General features: G+C 38.3%; 1 pseudogene; it reads right to left on the bottom strand.

Annotated features, from left to right (window-relative positions):
• Positions 11,763-19,771, bottom strand: LOC134481323 (vomeronasal type-2 receptor 116-like; annotated as a pseudogene).

Below are 22,418 nucleotides of genomic sequence, written 5' to 3'. Positions count from 1 at the left end.
TAGCTTTCATTTTGTAAAGTGTTAAAAGTATTGTTAATTATAATTGTAAAGTAATAAAAAGGATAAATGACTTTCTACTCTTAGAGAGGCTAAAATGTGAATGAAAAAGGAAGGTAACCACAACAGATGAGATAGGGGGATTATCAAGTTCAGGATATGGTTAATGAAGAGAGTTCGTTTCTTTAAAAAAGTCCAATAAAAAAGTACATGTTCCCCCATTAAAAAAAAAAGAGGAGAGAAAAGATTCCAAGTTCAAAGGCAAATAAATATCTTCAACAAAATTATGGAAGAAAATGTCCCTAATCTAAAGAAAGAGATGCCCGCAAAAATACAAGAAGCCTACAGAACTCCAAATAGATTGGATCAGAAAAGAAATACCTCCTGTCACATAAGAGTCAAAACACCAAATGAACAAAACAAAGAGTATTACAAACAGTAAGGTTAAAAGGGCAAGTAACTTTTAAAGGCAGACCTATCAGAATTACACTAGACTTTTCAACAGAGACTATGAAAGCCAGAAGATCCTGGACAGATATCATGGAAACCCTAAAAGAACACAAATGCCAGCCCAGGCTAGTGTATCCACCAAAACTCTCAATTAACATACATAGAGAAATGAAGATAGACAAAACCAAATTTACACAATATCTTTCCACAAATCCAGCTCAACAAATGATAACAGGTGGAAAATCCCAATACAAGGAGGGAAACTGCACACCAGTAAAAGCGTGAACGTTATCTTTTTTTCATTAACCCAAAAGAAGATACCCAAAAACATCAAAAATAATAGGAAATAGCGCTCATTGGTCCCTAATATCTATAAACATCAATGGACTCAGTTCCCCAATAAAAGACATAGAATATCAGACTGGATACACAAAGAGGACACAGCATTTTGCTGCATACAGGAAACACACCTTGGTGACAGACACTACCTCAGATGAAAAGGAAAGAAAACAAATTTCCAAGCAAGTTGTCCCAAGAAAAAAGGTGGAGTAGCCATTCTAACAAGGAATAAAATCAACCTTCAACCAAAAGTTATCAAAAAATATAAAGAAGAACACTTCATCAAAGGAAAAATGCACCAAGATGAACTCTCAATTCTGAATATATATGCCCCAAATGCAATGACACCTCCATTCATAAAAGAAACCTTACAAAAGCTCAAAGCATACATTGCACCTTACACAATTAGAGTGGGAGACTTCAACAGCCCACTTTCATCAATGAACAATTCATGGAAACAGAAACTAAACAGATATACAGAAAAACTAAGAAGTCCTGAAACAAATGGATATAACATCTGTATAGAACTTTTCATCCTAAAACAAAAGAATATTCCTTTTTCTCAGCACTCCATGGTATTTTCTCCAGAATTGACCATAAAATCGGTAAATAAACAGACCTCAACAGAAACAAGAAGGTTGAAATACTACCATGCTTTTTATCAGATCACCATGGACTAAGATAAGTCTCCAATAACAACAAAACAACAGAAAGCCCACATACACATGAAAGATGAACAATGCACTCACTACTCAATGATAACTTGGTCAAGAAAGAAATAAAGAAAGAAATTAATGTTTTACAATTTAATGAAAATGAAGGCACAACATACCCAAACTATAATAATTTCTTCTATAATGTTGATGAAGATATTTAAGTTGGGAGTTTTCACTCTCTTCCATACTTATTATCCTTAGGTTTGATCTTATTATGGATTTCTTGGATGTTTTGTGTTAGGAGCTTTTTGCCTTTTACAATATCTTTGATGGTTGTGTTGATGTTTTCTATGGTATATTCTGCCCCCGAGATTCTCTCCTCTATCTCTTGTATTCTGTTGGTGATGCTTGCATCTATGATTCCTGATCTCTTCCCTAGGTTTTCTATCTGCAGAGTTGTCTCCCTTTGTGCTTTTTTTATTGTTTCTATTTCCATTTTTGAATCCTGGATGGTTTTGTCCATATCCTTCATCTGTTTGGTTGTGTTTTCCTGTAATTCTTTAAGGGATTTTTAAAGGGATTTTTGTGTTTCGTCTTTAAGGGCTTCTACTTGTTTACTTGTGTTGTCCTGTATTTCTTTAAGGGAGTTATTTATGTCCTTATTAAAGTCCTCCATTATCATCATAAAACATAATTTTAAATCTGAATATTGCTTTTCTGATGTGTTTGGATATCCAGTTTTTGCTTTGGTGGGAGAACTGGGCTATGATTATGTGAGGTAGCCTTGGTTTCCGTTGCTTATGTTCCTGTGCTTCCCTCTTGCCATGTGGTTGTCTCTGGTGTTGATTTGTCTTGCTGATTCTGAAAGTGTCTTGGCCCTCCTGTTGGCCTGTGTCCCAGCACTTTTGTAGATCTGTTTTCTTTAAGCCAGATCTGGGAACAGAGAGCTCTTCTCTCAAGTGTGTAGGCACTCCTGGTGACTGGCTTTCAGCTCTCAGGACAGGTAGAAACAGGAAGTGTCCTGACCCTTACTGCTCCTCAGTCCCTGTGACCATTGGTCACAGATGGAACTAGGCTATTTCCTCTTGGGTCAGGAATGTGGGCATAAAGTATTTGTCAACTCTGGGTTCTCAGGAGTGTCTGCGCTTCTGAGTGTCCAGCTTTCTCCTCCACGGGATTTGGGTGCAGGGAGTTGTGGTACTGGTTCAGTTCATTTCCAGATGCAGCCAGAAACCAGTCGTTTCCTGCTGCTGGATGCTCCTATCTTCCTGTATCCGGAGGCACTATGAAGTTCCCTCTTGGGCTGGGAATGTGTGAAGAATTGGGCAGAAGTGGGCAGGAGTGTCAGACTCTCCTGAGGTCTCAGGATTGTCTGCACTCTGGGAGTTCATCTCCCTCTCCCTCATGGGACTTGGGTACAGGGGGCGGTAGGATCACTTCAATTCAGTTCTTGGCACAGGCAGAAACCAGAAGGGTCCTGTCCCTGACTGCTCCTAGATCCCTGTGACCACAGGGCACAGATGGCACCAGGCAATTTCCTCTTGGGTCAGGAATGTGGGCAGAAACGTTTTATTGACTCTTGGTTCTCAGGAGTGTCCACACTTCTGAGTGTCCAGCTCTGTCCTCCACAGGATTTGGGTGCAGGGAGCTGTGGTACCACTTAAGTTCAGTTCCTGGCGCAGCCAGAAACCAGCTGGTTCCCGCTGCTGATTGCTTCTATCTTCCTGAATCCAGAGGCACTATGCAGTTTCCTCTTGGGCCGGGAATGTGGGAAGAAGTGGGCAGAAGTGGGCAGAAGTGGGCAGATGTGGACAGAAGTGGTGGTCTCTCCCGAGGTGTCAGGATTGTTTGCACTTCTGGGAATTCAGTTCTCTCCCCCATGGGATTTGGGAACTGGGAGCTGTGGGATGGTTCAGTTCCCTCTCTGTCTCTTAGAAGTGATAACAGTGAGTACTTTCCATGATATAGCCTGAACTCTACCTGATCTAAATATTTATACATTAAATAACATAGCCATTACCATTGAATTCAGCCTAATTGAAGTTCTATGTACAATACAGAAAGCACTGCCTCATTGACAGAAGATAAATGAATGACCAAACACCTCTTTCCCGATACACTCATTACTGCCCTCTGAAAACCAATGGGTGTGACCCCCACTATTTCTTTGCCTTGGCATTCTCATATGCCAAACTCTAATCAAACGGCCAGTTAATCTCTCCTGATAACATTTCAGGGCTTCTGTATCTTGAAACTCCAAACTCTTCAATAGTCTTCTCAGAGCACAGTTGCAAAGGTATAGCAGACTCTAGTGCAAGCTATGCCTACTAAGTCCTCATAACTCGAAGCCACTCTTTTGATGATTTTCTGAAATGTGCACTGTGAGTAAATACATGACAAAAGGTATTCCAGGAAAACTTTTGCTATTTAATAACTAATTGATGTGCATTTCACTCAAGACTATATCTTCCTCCATAGGATTTTTCCAGTTGCTCGTGGTTACTTGTGTATGTGGGAGGCATCCTGAACATCACCACATGGCATATCTATAGCTGTGCTTCTTCAGCTCTAGTTTAAGCTGTTGTGTTGGTGAGAATTTGATTGTGTAGCTCTGACTTTACTAAGAGACCTGACCTTACAACAAAATTTCCAATCCTCTGGCTCTCCTGAATTTCCCTCACCATTTTCAGAATGTTTCCTGAACTTTAGGTGGAAAAATAGCTTTGTAGGTATATCTGCTGGAACTGGGCTTGAAAACTCTCCATTTTCACTGGTTCTGCTTTTTTGTAATGATATCATACATTCAAGTAACCTTATGTAGACTGACCATGTAACAGGAATATATATATAAATGTTGGTGTGCTACAACAAATAATGGGAATAGAGGCCATGTGCTATAAATATGACAAACTTTAAAATATAAAACAATTATAGGGGGTAGAGAGATGGCTCAGTGGTTAAGAGCACTGACTGCTCTTTCAGAGGCCCTGAGTTCCCAGCAACCACATGGTAGCTCACAACCATCTGTAATGGGATCCGATGATCTCTTCTGTTATGTCTGAAGTCAGCAACAGTGTACCCACATACATGAAATAAATAAATAAATAAATAAATAAATAAATAAATAAATCGTAAAAACAATTATAATATACCATTTAACATTAAATACATAATTTTATTAGTAGGGCTATTCCAAATCACAATATAGGGAGCAGTATGTCACAGCTGAAAATTCATGTCTGCAAGAGTCTGAAGAAGATGGCTAAGTTGCATCTAATTTAGAAAAGAGATTCCTGAATATTGATGCTTAGGTTACTTTCCCTTTACAGTCACCACTGAAATCTTGTCCATGGGATGTAGTTCCAAGCATTGAGATAGATCCTTCTTATTAGGTTAGTATTCTCTGTCAATACTATCATACATATACCAGAAATGTGATTTTATTGTGATGTTATGTTCTAGTAAATTTAACAATGTGATGTAGTCATGACTTCTGATGTTGTAATTCATATGGCTGGAATTAAAAATGTATTTAGCATTGCAAATAATCAATATATCAAAGTCACAAATAATCAAACATACAAAGAAAATTTTACCTCAAATGTTGTAAGGAAAACTTTATACTAGCAACAAATACCAGTGACCATAGCCTGAGAATATAGATTACCCCAAATACTGTGTTGATGGTGCCTTTATGCTGTTCTTTCACAGTAACAGAATGAATTAACATACAAATCAATACTGTTTAAAATTATATTACAGGAATAATTATGTGGTCAAGTTACAATAAGCCTAGTAAATATATTTATGGTAAATTGTAAGACGATATCCTATATTATCTTGACCTTTGGTTTGGTAGATGTTGCAAACACATTTGGACATTGTGCAAGTATTCATCTGGCAGTCATGACTGCATCACATTGTTAATTTTACTAGGACTGAATATAAAGAGATGAGTTATAGTTGCCTGATTAAATGGCTAAAACAGCTCAAGATAATTTAGTACTTAACATAAAACACTCTACTATTACAAAACATAGACTGTGTAACCACTCTCTCAGGCTTCCAGCGTGTATCACAGATGCACAAGATTTAAAACTGATAAACTTTGTTTACAGTACTCAAAATTCTAAAAGAAATATGAGGTATTCAAAAAACCTCTTATTTCCACTGAACTCTATTTCATCTGCATTTCAATGAGTTCATGTCAGGTTTGCAAGAATAATATAACATTTGGGGATAAAGATACAACCTAGAAGACCTGTGCTCGAGGCCAAGATGGAGAAGACTTCCACAGCCACCATGATCTTTCCTTTAGTACTGTGGTAGACAGGGAGAAATGTGACCCAAACACTGAGGAATACCAGCATGCTGATTTTTTAATAGGGTTATTTGTCTCCCTGCGGTCTAACTTCTTGAGTTCTTTGTATATTTTGGATATAAGGCCTCTATCTGTTGTAGGATTGGTAAAGATCTTTTCCCAATCTGTTGGTTGCCGTTTTGTCCTAACCACAGTGTCCTTTGCCTTACAGAAGCTTTGCAGTTTTATGAGATCTCATTTGTCGATTCTTGATCTTAGAGCATAAGCCATTGGTGTTTTCCAGTGCCCATGTGTTCCAGATGCTTCCCTAGTTTTTCTTCTATTAGTTTGAGTGTATCTAGTTTGATGTGGGGGTCCTTGATCCACTTGGACTTAAGCTTTGTACAGGGTGATAAGCATGGATCTATCTGCATTCTTCTACATGTTGACCTCCAGTTGAACCAGCACCATTTGCTGAAAATGCTATCTTTTTTCCATTTGATGGTTTTGGCTCCTTTGTTAAAAATCAGGTGCCCATAGGTGTGTGGGTTCATTTCTGGGTCTTCAATTCTGTTCCATTGGTCTATCTGTCTGTCTCTGTACCAGTACCATGCAGTTTTTATCACTATTGCTCTGTAATACTGCTTGAGTTCAGGGATAGTGATTCCCCCTGAAGTCCTTTTATTGTTGAGGATAGTTTTAGCTCTCCTGGGTTTTTTGTTATTCCAGATGAATTTGCAAATTGTTCTGTTTAACTCTTTGAAGAATTGGATTGGTATTTTGATGGGGATTGCATTGAATCTGTAGATCACTTTTGGTAAAATGGCCATTTTTACTATATTAATCCTGCCAATTCATGAGCATGGGAGATCTTTCCATCTTCTGAGGTCTTCTTCAATTTCTTCAGAGTCTTGAAGTTCTTATTGTACAAATCTTTTACTTGCTTGGTTAAAGTCACAGTGAGGTACTTTATATTATTTTGGTCTATTATGAAGGGTGTCATTTCCCTAATTTCTTTCTCGGCTTGTTTCTCTTTTGTGTAGAGGAAGGCTACTGATTTATTTGAGTTAATTTTATACCCAGCCACTTTGCTGAAATTGTTTGTCAGGTTTAGTAGTTCTCTGGTGGAACTTTTGGGATCACTTAAATATACTATCATATCATCTGCAAATAGCGATATTTTGACTTCTTCTTTTCTGATTTGTATCCCCTTGACCTCCTTTTGTTGTCTGATTGCTCTGGCTAGAACTTCAAGAACTATATTAAGTAAGTAGGGAGAGAGTGGGCAGTCTTGTCTAGTCCCTGATTTTAGTGGGATTGCTTCAATTTTCTCTCCATTTAGTTTAATGTTAGCAACTGGTTTGCTGTATATGGCTTTTACTATGTTTAGGTATGGGCCTTGAATTCCTATTCTTTCCAGGACTTTTATCATGAAGGGGTGTTGAATTTTGTCAAATGCTTTCTCAGCATCTAATGAAATGATCATGTGGTTTTGTTCTTTCAGTTTGTTTATATAATGGATCACGTTGATGGTTTTCTGTATATTAAACCATCCCTGCATGCCTGGGATGAAGCCTACTTGATCATGGTGGATGATTGTTTTGATGTGCTCTTGGATTCGGTTTGCCAGAATTTTATTGAGTATTTTTGCGTCGATATTCGTATGGGAAATTGGTCTGAAGTTCTCTTTCTTTGTTGGGTCTTTGTGTCGTTTAGGTATAAGAGTAATTATAGCTTCACAGAAAGAATTCGGTAGTGCTCCATCTGTTTCAATTTTGTGGAAAAGTTTGGATAATATTGGTATGAGGTCTTCTATGAAGGTCTGATAGAATTCTGCACTAAACCCATCTGGACCTGGGCTCTTTTTGGTTGGGAGACCTTTAATGACTGCTTCTATTTCCTTAGGAGTTATGGGGTTGTTTAACTGGTTTATCTGTTCCTGATTTAACTTCGGTACCTGGTATCTGTCTAGGAAATTGTACATTTCCTGCAGATTTTCAAGTTTTGTTGAGTATTGGCCTTTATAATAAGATTGATGATTTTTTGAATTTCCTCTGAATCTGTAGTTATGTCTCCCTTTCATTTCTGATTTTGTTAATTTGGACACACTCTCCCTTTCCTCTCGTTAGTCTGGCTAAGGGTTTATCTATCTTGTTGATTTTCTTAAAGAACCAACTTTTGGTTCTGTTGATTCTTTCTATGGTCCTTTTTATTTCTACTTGGTTGATTTCAGCTCTGAGTTTGATTATTTCCTGCCTTCTACTCCTCCTGGGTGTATTTGCTTCTTTTTGTTCTAGAGCTTTTAGGTGTGCTCTCAAGCTGCTGACATATGCTCTTTCCTGTTTCTTTCTGCAGGCACTCAGCGTTATGAGTTTTGCTCTTAGCACAGCTTTCATTGTTTCCCATAAGTTTGGATATGTTGTACCTTCATTTTCATTAAATTCTAGAAAGTCTTTAATTTCTTTATTTCTTCCTTGACCAGGTTATCATTGAGTAGAGCATTGTTCAATTTCCACGTATATGTGGGCATTCTTCCCTTATTGTTATTGGAGACCAGTTTTAGGCCGTGGTGGTCCGATAGCACGAATGGGATTATTTCTATCTTTCTGTACCTGTTGAGGCCCGTTTTTTGACCAATTATATGGTCAATTTTGGAGAAAGTACCATGAGGAGCTGAGAAGAAGGTGTATCCTTTTGCTTTAGGATAGAATGTTCTATAAATATCTGTTAAGTCCATTTGGCTCATGACTTCTCTTAGTCTGTCTACGTCTCTGTTTTATTTTTGTTTCCATGATCTGTCCATTGATGAGAGTGGGGTGTTGAAATCTACTATTATTGTGTGAGGTGCAATGTGTGTTTTGAGCTTTAGTAAGGTTTCTTTTACGTATGTAGGTGCCCTTGTATTTGGGGCATAGACATTGAGGATTGAGAGTTCATCTCGGTGGATTTTTCCTTTGATGAATATGAAGTGTCCATCTTTTTTGATGACTTTTAGTTGAAAATTGATTTTATTTGATATTAGAATGGCTACTCCAGCTTTCTTCTTCCAACCATTTGCTTGGAAAGTTGTTTTCCAGCCTTTCACTCTGAAGTAGTGTCTTTTTTTGTCTCTGAGGTGTGTTTCCTGTAGGCAGCAGAATGCAGGGTTCTCGTTGTGTATCCAGTTTGTTAATCTATGTCTTTTTATTGGGGAGTTGAGGCCATTGATGTTGAGAGATATTAAGGAATAGTGATTATTGCTTCCTGTTATATTCATATTTGGATATGAAGTTATGTTTGTGTGCTTTTCTTCTCTTTGTTTTGTTGCCAAGATGCTTAGTTTCTTGCTTCTTCTAGGGTATAGCTTGCCTCCTTATGTTGGGCTTTACCCTTTATTATCCTTTGTAGTGCTGGATTTGTAGAAAGATATTGTGTAAATTTGGTTTTGTCATGGAATATCTTGGTTTCTCCATCTATGTTAATTGAGAGTTTTGCAGGATACAGTAACCTGGGCTGGCATTTGTGTTCTCTTAGGGTCTGTATGACATCAGTCCAGGATCTTCTGGCCTTCATAGTTTCTGGCGAAAAGTCTGGTGTGATTCTGATAGGTCTGCCTTTATATGTTACTTGACCTTTTTCCCTTACTGCTTTTAATATTCTTTCTTTATTTTGTGTGTTTAGTGTTTTGACTATTATGTGACAGGAGGTGTTTCTTTTCTGGTCCAATCTATTTGGAGTTCTGTAGGCTTCTTGTATGTTCATGGGAGTCTCTTAATTTAGGTTAGGGAAGTTTTCTTCTCTGATTTTGTTGAAGATATTTACTGGTCCTTTGAGCTGGGAGTCTTCACTCTCTTCTATACCTATTATCCTTAGGTTTCATCTCATTGAGTCCTGGATTTCCTGTATGTTTTGGGTCAGTAGCTTTTTCCGCTTTACATTATCTTTGACAGTTGAGCCAATGATTTCTATGGAATCTTCTGCTCCTGAGATTCTCTTCCATCTCTTGTATTCTGTTGGTGAAGCTCGTATCTACAGTTCCTTGTCTCTTCTTTTGGTTTTCTATATCCAGGGTTGTTTCCATGTGTTCTTTCTTGATTGCTTCTATTTCCATTTTTAATTCCTTCAACAGTTTGATTGTGTTTTCCTGGAATTCTTTCAGGGATTTTTGTGACTCCTCTCTATGGGCTTCTACTTGTTTATTTATGTTTTCCTGGTATTCTTTCAGGCATTTTTGTGATTCCTCTCTGTAGGCTTCTACCTGTTCTCTAAGGGAGTTCTTCACGTCTTTCTTGAAGTCCTCCAGCATCATGATCAAATATGATTTTGAAACTAGATCTTGCTTTTCTGGTGTGTTTGGATATTCCGTGTTTGCTTTGATGGGAGAATTGGGCTTCGATGATGCCATGTAGTCTTGGTTTCTGTTGCTTGGGTTCCTGCGCTTGCCTCTCGCCATCAGATTATCTCTAGTGTTACTTTGTTCTGCTATTTCTGACAGTGGCTAGACTGTCCTATAAGCCTGTGTGTCAGGAGTGCTGTAAACCTGTTTTCCTGTTTTCTTTCAGCCAGTTATGGGGACAGAGTGTTCTGCTTTCGGGCGTGTAGTTTTCCTATCTACAGGTCTTCAGCTGTTCCTGTGGGCCTGTGTCTTGAGTTCACCAGGCAGGTCACTTGCAGCAGAAAAGTTGGTCTTACCTGTGGTTCTTAGGCTCAAGTTTGCTCATGGGGTGTTGCTTATGAGCTCTCCATGGCGGCAGCAACCAGGAAGATCTGTGCCGCCCTTTCCAGGAGCTTCAGTGCACCAGGGTTCCAGATGGCATTTGGTGTTTTCCTCTGTCATCAGAGATGTGTGCAGAGTGCAGTCTCTTCTGGTTTCCCAGGCCTGTCTGCCTCTCTGAAGGTGTAGCTCTCTCTCCCACGGGATTTGGGTGCAGAGAACTGTTTATCCGGTAGGTCCCTTCAGGTTCTGGTGGTGTCTCAGATGCAGCGGACCTGCTGCTCCTGGGCCCTCCCCCATGGGAACCCAGAGGCCATATACAGTTTCCTCTTGGGCCAGGGATGTGAGCAGGGGTGGGCAGTGTTGGTGGTCTCTTCTGCTCTGCAGCCTTAGGAGTGCCCACCTAACCAGGCGGTGAGGTCTCTCTCCCATGGGGTTTGGGAGCAGAGAGTTGCTGCGGGCAGGGATCCTCGGGTTTGGGACTCCCCCCCTTGAATACCCATCCTTAATTGAAGCAGGTTCATTTCATAATCTGTGCCTGAACTGAATATACTGAAGGGAGCCAGCTGTGCAATACCATACTCATAGCTTATTGCTCTTCATTATGGAAATGTATGTGGCAAGCTTCATTAAAATACTGTCAAATTGAGCCCATCCTGATGCTGGTCTATAATATTTTAATTGAAGTAAAAGAAATAATTTCTAATATATGGCCTTTGTTCCCATATTTTATGAGAACAAATGAAATGAATTTAAGAAATAATCTATAGTTGATTAGTTGATACAGTTTCATGAGATATTTTAAGAATATTTCACTTGGTGGTACTGTACAATTTTTAGGACCTTAAATATGATGCCACTCCTTTTCAAGAACAAGGTGGGAAAAGATTCAGATTTTACTGTTGAGAACCTTAGTAGGGTATGAGACTGACAGCACCTTTAACAGAACATTTTTTTATCTTGGTTTTTATTTCTATATGATTGGGGTGTTGACTGTCAATTTCACCCAGGTATAGATTTTTTCTTCCAGTCAGTTAAATAGTCTAGAAAACTTGTCTTCTAAAAAGATTCCCATGGTATTTGTTTAGGGTATGTGTGGGCCAATTTTAAAAAGTTACATCAGGGGGCTGGAGAGATGACTCAGCACTTAAGAGCATGGCTCCTCTTCTAGAGGTCTAGAGTTCAATTCCCAGCAACCACATGGTGGCTCACAACCATCTGTAAATGAGATCTGTTCCCTCTTCTGACATGTCTGATGACAGCTACAGTGTACTCATACACATAAAATTAACAAATGAATCTTAAAAAAGGTAACATTGGTGACAGTCTACAGAATCAAAAGAAAAACCATTACCTTCAAGGGAGGAAAATCCATGCTTCCTCCATTTTTCATTCCTCGTATGTCTACTTCTTGAATAAGCATCTTGTGTATGGTGTGGGCCACAGCATATACAGCATTGTATACATGGTAACTACTAGTACTTATAGCTATGTCAAAGTGGTACCAAGGTAACAATCCCAAGTTACCTCTAGATGAACAATTTTTTAATGATTTACAGGTAGCATAAGATATTGCACAATCAAAGTAAATCTCCCACAGTCTGGCAAGAAAAATGTCATCTGGGTATTTGGAAGGTCTCACTGTCTTTACAAACTCTTTAAAAGTAGAAATATCACCCTGGCGTTGTGAAAAGATGAGAGTCCCATGGAATGAGTCAAGAATTAAATGTCTCATAGAAGTGATGACTTCCCACTGTGAAGTGGTCACCCAGATTCTCCATGGAAGTATATATTCCCATCTTCTAAACAGCACACCTAAGGAAGAGTCAGTGTTAGCATAAATGATAACAACTTTGGCTGGGTTTCTCATAATCCGAATAGGATATTCATAAGCGTTATGTGAGTCCATCATGTGAGTAACAGGATAAATTCCATGAAGGCTACACAGATTGTGTTTCTTTCCATTTGTGGAATCAAGTCTGTGACAAAGTTAACACCATTCTCATCCTCTGAGATGACCAGGCCCACCCAATTCCATCTGAAATGAACAAACAATGAGACCATGCCTAAGGCCAAAGAAGATTCTTTGGCAGCCATCTGATACAAAAAAGGAAACTTCTCAGAGTTATTCATACTTGGTTCAAAAGGTCCAATGCTCAGCTGTAAAAATGAAAGCATGGATAGCCATTAATGAGGAGATTCAGGAAATAATCGCATATGAAACAGTGACTTAAAGTTTAGAAATCCAAATTTTTATTTAAAGTCAACTCTAGTACTCGGATATGAAACTGGAAAATGAGTTGAAACACTCCCTTTTGTTGTAGACAATGTGTATATCTTATGGCCTGTATGTACATTTCAAGCAGAAGGAATGCGAATATTATAATATCTCAAAGTATGTAGCTGTGAAGCTATGTATTTTAAAGGAATGTTTGGACAGTTGATTCATTGACACTGTGTATGTGTGTGTGTGTGTGTGTGTGTGTGTGTGTTTGTGTTTGTTTGTGTGCATAAAAGTGTTTGTGCCCAGCTTTCTACAGTGCATACAGTATTTGTATGCATGTGAAGGCTAAAAGAGGGCAGTAGGTGTTCTCTACTTTTCTTCACATATTCTTCTGAGGTAGAGTCTCTCTTCATCCCTGGGCTTCATGTCTTTTGCCGTGTGGAGAAGATAAGATGGACACAAGGATTTTCTTGTATCCGGTTTGCTGTCGTGAAGGTAAGTGTGAAGCTGACCTCCGAACTTTTACCCTCCTGATTGCACTGAAACCATTCTTGACTTTTGTGCTGTATTCCAGCCCAATAGTATTATTTTGAATCATGCAAAAACGAATCATTCCCTAATGATTTTTCATAGTACACAAATTATGGAATCAAACGAGAATATTTTGCTTTTTTTCTCATGCATCTAATCTCACCTGTGGATATTATAAAGACCCAAAAATAGGAAGAAATTAGGGAAGAAATTTCCCATGTTTTTCCTGTGATTGCAGCCACAGATTTTTCCTTGGTTTTGCATGTATAGTTCGGGATGAATATGTCTTGCCCTGTGAGCCATTTGAGGAAACTTAATACTGTCTCACTTTCAATAGACCCAGCATTGTGAATATTATATCCAAGTGTCACGTTAGGTAAAATAATGGGGTTTCTGTTTATCTCCTCTATGGGAAAAATCAAGGCCATCACATATTGGTAGTTGTATGGCATGATCCTGTGTAGAAGACATAGGGATCATTAGAGCATAATCTCACATCACTATTGGGGTGTTCAACTGAGCATATTCACTATTATGCATTGAATGAACACACCCCCTCAGAGCTTCAATGTTTGAACTGCATCTTCTTTCCCAAGATTGCTCATGTGTCATCAGCACCGGCTGTTGTCATGTTTAGCAGCTCCTATGGGGACTAATGCCTTTGTAAATATTTGAGCATAGATGAAGAAGCCTATATTTCATTCAGGAACAACCAGCAACTACATGTTTATCTTTAACATGGGATGTCTACTTGTTATAAAACTGAAAAATATATTTTATGTGGTTTGAGGGATTGGGAGTGTATACGTTGTGAAAGGCCAGACCTAAGCAACACATGCTAAGAGTTCCTGATGAAAGCTGAAATGAAAAAAAAATTCTATGCCCTTGTCCAAGGTTACACTTGTCAAGGCCTGTCGAGGGTTGGAGACAGTATTATGAATTAGTGAAATTTGAGGTGTTTGGTGATATTTTCTACCCCTTATACTTCTTGTCTACATCAAAGTTTCTGTATTCAGATCATATATTTGTATAACCTTTAAGATCTAAATGGTTAGTTTTGTGCTTTGTTTTTTAGTAAGTTGGTCATTTGGTTCATAATTATGAAATTTTGTATATTCCAAACTCTACATATTCTTTCATCTATACGCATTTCTCTGCTATCTACAATGTATTCTCATTTATCTTTTTCTCTATCTATGTATACCTACATGCATACATTTAATCTACACAGTTGTACAGTGTTAGTTGTATGCAAGATTCCGAACAGGACAAGAAACAGACATGCTATCATCTACAGGTAAAAAACCATGACACCTTTGGAAGATAAAATATTGGAAGGTGAGAGAGAAATTCTGAGTCCAGGAGGCATAGTCTACCCCAGGAAGTGAAATATTGGTTGGGCTTCCAATATCAAATGGTTGGATCTGAAAATGTTAATATGTAAGAGCCTATACGGTTTTAAATCTTTTTCTATCTCAACAGTCCTGATACAGTTCTGTGACTCCATGAGAAAATGTTCTGTTTGCTAATTCATTATCTTGTGCATTGTTCATATTTTGTATATGAAGCTAAGCACTCCAGCTCATTAGTATTTAAAATTTACTTTTAATACATGGTTAAATTTTATGTATACTAAAAATTTCTTTACAACATATTTATGATTTGTTATTAGTACCTGTTTAATTACATCATTAATATTTTGTATGAGTAAACATTCAAAGTTATATAAAAATTTGTCACCAAAAATGAGGAGCCATGAAAAGAAAATATTGAATTCCTGGTTTATTATATATCACCTGATATATAATTGGATGCAGGAATAAAAGGAAACAGTGTCTTTCATGATAAGGTAATTTTTTAAGCATAAGTAACATAATAACTGTGATTCTCTGTGCTATGTATTATCCATTGATTCGGAATGGAATGATGTCCTCATTGTATTTGAAGAATGAATTCCTCTCTGGACTAAATTCCACAATTAGGAAAGAAAGAGCTGGTTTATCATTTTCTCAACAGACTAACTGCAGTGCCTTGTGAATCCCTTTCCAATTTGATGATGCCAGGTTCAATAATTTCATAGCTTTCTTTCTCAGTACATATATGAACCCACAAGTATTTGAAATGTTTGATAATCAAGTTACAAATCACTGGTTGTTAGAACACTGTTGGACCTTTATACTGATTTATGTCCTGGTTTTTACTTGAATTTATTCACTTGTTTATCTCTTGCAGAATTTTCTTTATTAAATTTATAAAATAATTTAAAATAATAAAATACAATCTTTCTAAGGATTTATGAACACTTACTTTTAACAATTGAGAGATATATGGCATATGGGTTAATTGAATCCTTTGAAATTGAAGTTCATCAAGTATACTGTGTGTATATATCAGGATTAAACACATTTCTCTGGACAATTAATTACCACTGCCAATAAAGTGCATGAGAAAAGAAATTATTCTTTTCTTTTAATGATTAACTTTTTTAACTTCTTTAATTTGACAAATAGGTAGGTACCAGTGATGTTACAACACAGGTTCTACTGATATAGAAATTCTGAGTGCAGGATTCCCAATGATCCTGCCCTTTCCCAACATGTCTGTGTCTATAGCACACTTCCCAGTTTTGGAGGTCCACATATTGGAGCAGTGAAATAAATATGAATATTGTAAACCTCTAGCAATAGAATGCATACTCTTTTCCTCTATCATATCTTACAGGGAAAGCAAACATTTGAAATGCTAGAAAATAAAAATTCATATTGTAGTCGGACAAATGGTGTGGCAGCAAACCACATGAAACTCAAGAAGAAGGATGACCAAAGTGTGGATGCTTCAGTCATTCTTAAAAGGGGGAACAAAATATTCACAGGAAAGAATATGGAGACAAAGTTTGAAGCAGAGACTGGAGGAATGGCCATTCAAAGTCTGCCCCACCTGAGGATCCAGCCCATATATATACACCCAACAAAACTAAACAATATTGATGAAGCCAAAAGTGCATGCTGACAGGAGCCTAAAGTAGCTGTCTCATGAGAGGCACAGCCAGAACATGACAAATACAGAGGCCAATGCCAGCAACCAACAATTGTGCTGATAACTGGGTCCCCCCTTGGAGAAGCTAAAAAAGTACTGAAGGAACTGAAGGGGTTTGCAACCCCATAAGAACAACAATACCAACCAACCAGAGCTCCTAAGGAGTAATCTTCTGCTCCAAGACTAAAATGGACATACCCATAGCTCCAACTGCATATGTAGCAGAGGATGGCCTTCTTGGGCACCAATGGGAGGAGAAGCCCTTGGTCATGCCAAGAGTTGATCACCCAGTGTAGGGGAATGCCATAGAGGTGGGAAGGGGGACTGGTTTGGGAGGGAGAACACCCTCATAGTAGCAGGGGAGGTGGATGGGATAGGGGGATTATGGATGGGAATCCTGGAAAGGGAAAAACATTTGAAATGTAAATAAACAATATCCCCCCCAAAAAAAAGGAAGAAGGGAAGGAAGGATGAAAGAAAGAAAGAAAGAAGGAAGGAAAAAAAGAAAGGTATGGTGTGTCAATTCAGAGAACAGGTTCCTTTTTCAGATGACCTGGATCAAAATTGCTGTATAGTAATCCCAACGTCATAAATACAAAAAATTTCCTGAACTCTACATACAGCCTGATATTACACCACCCACAGATAGGCAAACACACACACACACACACACACACACACACACACACACTGTCACACTTTTTTACATTCTTAAGCATACACGGGTTAACAACTAACACTCATGAAATTCTCATATTCAGATTCACACCCACCCCATACACCTTCACATACAATAACATGCCACAAACACAGGCAATCACACTATACATTCACACATATACACACATTCTCCTAAATACATTCCCAAACACAATTATTTGCATACAAACATTCATATATGCACTCAGACACCAATAAAGATTTTTAAAGAAGCGACAATAAATTACTGAAAATGATGAAATACTTTAAAAAAAAGAATAGTAATGAATTAAGTTCTTTAAAAAACATTAAAATTCAATTCCTAAGAAAAGAATGAAGAAATTTATTTTATGAAACCAGCATTTAAAGATAGTATGTACAAAAAACAGACACATTTAATGTTTTGTCAAGATAATTGATATTTTCTCCCTTGATATTATTGGTAAATTTCTTTTACAATAAAAATACAATTATCTAATGCAAATGAAGTGGAAAATTAGAAAAATATTGCAATGGATTTTTCACAGAGTTCTTAAGGGAAAAAACTCAAATTTCAAACAGAACTGAAGGAATTTTACAATAGCTGACTTATGAAGATTAAGAAAATTTATTCAGGTTAGTCAAACTGTAATGAGCATATTCAGGGAAGCATTTGAGAAGATGAAAAAGGTGGGAATAATATAAGGAATGAAAGGGGATGAACCTGGCTGAACAAGGGTGTGGCAGTGTGATGAGAGGGGAACGATATTGGAAGATGCAGTGGTGGGGCTGGTAGATGAGAGTATACAGGGGATGAATGTGATCATAGTGGATTGTAAAAATTGTAGTGTTCCACAAATTAAATATAAAGAAGTATTATATATGTTTTGTGGAGCTAAAATATACTTGTGAGCAATATGATAAAGACATTTTGGACTGGAAAATGGCTCCGTTTGTATAGTGCTAGCCTCAGAACAAAACACAAACCTCCTGTCTGCCTAAACATTACCTAAGGTATGATGAAACTGATAGACATGCTAATGTGATAGGGGAAAGTTCATGAGCTCTGAACACAAGACTAATAACTACAGTCAAATAAAAATGTTGAGGGTGAGAGAAATATTCTCAGGAGACAGCATACCAATTGATTATGTAATAAATACCACAAGGTCAGCATTGGAAATATAAATATAATCACATAAAGAATTAATGGGTTGAAATTATATACTTACAAATATATAGAATATATTTCAATGTATATGTAGTATGGGTAAATGGGAAAGTATAGATATGAATTAAAATTAATACAGGGTTCAATCAGCTTGACACAGCTCAATAGGTAAATGGTTGCAGCGAAAGTTAAAGGATAGGAATTTTAATTTTGTGGTCATTTAAACATGCTTTTGTATCCTAGCATTTCTACAGGCAGATGGAATGGGGATGCAGGCATATTTCATTTCTCAACTATCTAGGAAACACTGAATAGACAAATAAACAATGTTTCAGAGATTGTGGCAATCAGGGAATCATATGTTTATCCTTATGTGAGATGTGTCATACATGTGTCCTCACTAACACACACAGATACACAGACTCTTTAACTCTTTCTCTTTTTCTTACTCTCTCCATGTCTCTGTCTGTCTCTCATACACACACACAACACCCACAACACACACAAAGAAAGAGAAAGGGAGGGAGGGAAGGAGAGAGAGAGAGAGAGAGAGAGAGAGAGAGAGAGAGAGAGAGAGAGAGAATATTTAAACAAGCTCACATAAGGCTAAAATGAATGATTAATCACTTTCTTAGTCAGAGAAGCATAACAGCACAATGACAATAGCAAGCATATACCACTGGTAGAAACACACATGAGAGAAAGTAAAGAGAATGCAAATACATCAGCAAAAAGTTAGGAGTTGTGGGGGAATATCAGAGATCCTAAGCATGTAAGTTGTATTTTGTTTTAGATATCTAGAATGGCAACACCTGACACTTCTGTGTCTGACAGGAGGAACAATTACTGCTCTCTGTGGCACCTTCTCTATTCACAGCACCAGAAGTCACCTGTTCAAATTCAGTGCAAGTCTGTTTCACTCTTTAGTAAACAGTTCTCTGATTGCTGTGGTGACATTCCTTAGAGTCAAATGAATGTTCCTGTACAGGTATACTTCAGACACTAAAGATCACTGCTTTCTGCTCATAGTGCCTAGACTATCTGTCCTGTAATACCAAAGTGTGGGAAGACAGCTGTAAGGAAATAATTGTCTTCAAAGAGTTTGAAATAACCAAATAGAATAGGTAGTCTCCTGAGAAATATGGCACAGTCAGCAAGTCCCACCCAACTGTACCAACATTAGGAAGTGCACCAAAGGAATATTCAGTGGAAAGTCTTTGTAGAATGGACATTGTTCTGTCACCCTAAGCACTGAACTGTACCTATCGCACAAGACAGGATTCTAAGTTGCATCACTTGTCCTCCTGTGTGACAGAAGTGTTGAACCTGGCTCGAGATTGATTTTCTTCTCAGACTACACCCATAAAAATAGAAGATAATGGATGGAAAGAAAAAGTTATTGCAGTGGAAGAAGTGCTGTTGGGAATAAAAAATGAGATGGGTTAAGGCAGCACACTGGAGAATGTGGTTAGGTAGATCAGGCAGGAGACACTTACCGTGAACTGACATCTCTGCTCTCTGCTCCTTCAGTGTGTTGGGAGGTTTGATAGGTACGAAGGGGTAAGAACGCACCGATCACCAAATCCCCATCCTGGTATACATTGTCTGTGGAAGAAACAAAACATTTGTGGGTGAGCAATTTGCACAGGAGCATAGGAAACATGAGTGTAAAAGAGAAAAAAATTAAAGTGGGCATTGTCAGGGTTTCTTTGAGCAGAAACGTAATCTGTTGTGAAGCCAGGTGCTCACTTTCAGCAGCTGAATGTGTGGGTCCTTCTGTGGGTTTATAAGAGTTAAAGACATAGGAGTCCTTTGAACTACGTAGTCATTGCAAGACAGTTTTTTCCAGTTCCCTGGAGGAAATTTCAACAATTTGTACCTTCAGGCTTCACAGAGGAGGTCTTCTGTAAAAATGACAAACAGAACTGGAGCCTGAACCTTGCTGATCCGGCCCCACAGCACCCTGCTCCCAAACACCATGGGAGAGAGAGGTCATCGCAGAGACAGGTGGGCACTCCTGAGACTGCAGGGCAGGAGAGACCACAAGTACTGCCCACCCTTGTCCACATCCCTGGCCCAAGAGGAAATTGTATAGGGCCTCTGGTAACAGGAAGATAGGGGCACTCAAGCTGCAGGTACCCTGTGGCCCAGACTGCACCCAGATCTGAAGGGACCCGGTCAAAGAATTCCCTGCACCCAAATCTTGTGGGAGTGAGAGCTAGACCTTCAGAGGGGCAGACATGCCTGGGAAGCCAGAAGAGACTACTCTCTGACCATATTTCTGACTCTAGAGGAAAATGACTAGTGCCATCGTGTCCCCCTGTGCACAGGGACCAGAGAGAAGGCAGGGCAGGCCCTTCTGGTTGCTGCCCTCATGGAGAGCTGAAAGTCAGCCACAAGGAGGGACTTCAGGCCTGAGACCAGATGTAAGACCAACTTTTCTGCTCCAATTAACCGACCTGGTGGACTCAGGACAGATGCGCACAGGAGCAGCTGAAGACCAGTAGACAGGAAAGACTACATGCTTAAAAACAGAACACTCTGTTCCCATAACTGGCTGAAAGAAAACAGGAAAACAGGTCTACAGCACTCCTGAAACATAGGCCTATGGGATGGTCTAGTCACTGTCAAAAATAGCAGAAAAAGACAACACCAGAGACAACCTGATGGCGAGAGGGAAGCACAGGAACCCAAGCAACAGAAACCAAAATTACTTGGCATCATTGGAGCCCAATTCTTCCCCCAAGGCAAATACTGAATATCTAAACACACCAGAAGAATAAGATCTATATTTTAAATCACATTTGATCATGATGATGGAGGACTTCAAGAGAGACATAAAGAACTCCCTTAGAGAAATACAGGAAAACACAAATAAATAAGTAGACGACTATAGAGAGGAACAAAAAAAATCCCTGGAAAAATTACAGAAAAACACAATCAAACAGGTGGAGGAATTGAAAATGGAAATAGAAGCAATAAAGAAAGCACAAAGGGAGGCAACCCTAGATATAGAAAACCAAAGGAAGAGACAAGGAACCATAGATACAAGCATCACCAATAGAATACAAGAGATAGAAGAGAGAATCTCAGGAGCAGAAGATTCCACAGAAATCATTGACACAGCTGTCAAAGATAATGTAAAACGGACAAAGCTACTGGCCCAAAACGTACAGGAAATCCAGGACACAGTGAGAAGACCAAACCGAAGGATAATAGGTATAGAAGAGAGTGAAGACTCCCAACACAAGGAACAGTAAATATCTTCAACAAAATCATAGAAAAAAACTTCCCTGACCTACAGAAAGAGATGCCCATAAACATTACAAGAAGCCTACAGAACTTCAAAAAGATTAAACCAGAGATTTAAAAGAAAGTCCTCCCATCACATAATAGTCAAAACACCAAATGCACAAAACAAAGAGAGAGTATTAAAAGCAGTAAGGGAAAAAGGTCAAGTAACATACAAAGACAGACCTATCAGAATCACACCAAACTTCTCACCAGAGACTATGAAAGTCAGAAGATCCTGGACAGATGTCATAAGATGTCATAAGAGAAGACAAATGCCAGCCCAGGTTACTGTATCCAGAAAAACTCTCAATTAACATAGATGGAGAAACCAAGATATTCTGTGACAGAACCAAATTTACACAATATCTCTCTACAAATCCAGGCCTAAAAAGGATAATAAATGGTAAAGCCCAACACAAGGAGGCAAGCTATACCATAGTAAAAGCAGGAAAATAATGGTTTTGCAACAAAACAAAGAGAAGACAAGTACAGAAATGTAATGTCAAATCTAAATACAAATATATCAGGAAGCAACTATCACTATTCCTTAATATATCTCAACATCAATGGACTCAATTCTCCAATAAAAAGACACAGATTGACAAACTGAATATGCAATGAGGACCCAGCATTTTGCTGCCTACAGGAAACACACCTCAGAGACAAAGACAGATACTACATCAGAGTGAAAGGCTGGAAAACAACTTTCCAAGCAAATGGTCTGTAGAAGCAAGTGGGAGTAGCCATTCTAATATCGAATAAAATCAATGTTCAACCAAAAGTTATCAAAAATGATAAGGAAGGACACTTCATATTCATCAAAGGAAAAATCCACCAAGATGAACTCTCAATCCTACATAACTATGCTCCAAATATAAGGGCACCTACATACATGAAAGAAACCTTAGTAAAGCTCAAAGCACACATTGCACCTCTCACAATAATAGTAGGAGATTTCAACACCCCACTCTCATTAATGGATAGATCATAGAAACCAAAATTAAACAGAGCCATAAACAGACTAACAGAAGTCATCAACCAAATGGACT

This window comes from Rattus norvegicus, chromosome 12, assembly GCF_036323735.1.
Source record: "Rattus norvegicus strain BN/NHsdMcwi chromosome 12, GRCr8, whole genome shotgun sequence".
In the NCBI taxonomy this organism is placed as follows: domain Eukaryota; kingdom Metazoa; phylum Chordata; class Mammalia; order Rodentia; family Muridae; genus Rattus; species Rattus norvegicus.
Note: the sequence above shows the minus strand (reverse complement) of the source record. Positions and strands in the feature narration are given on the sequence as shown.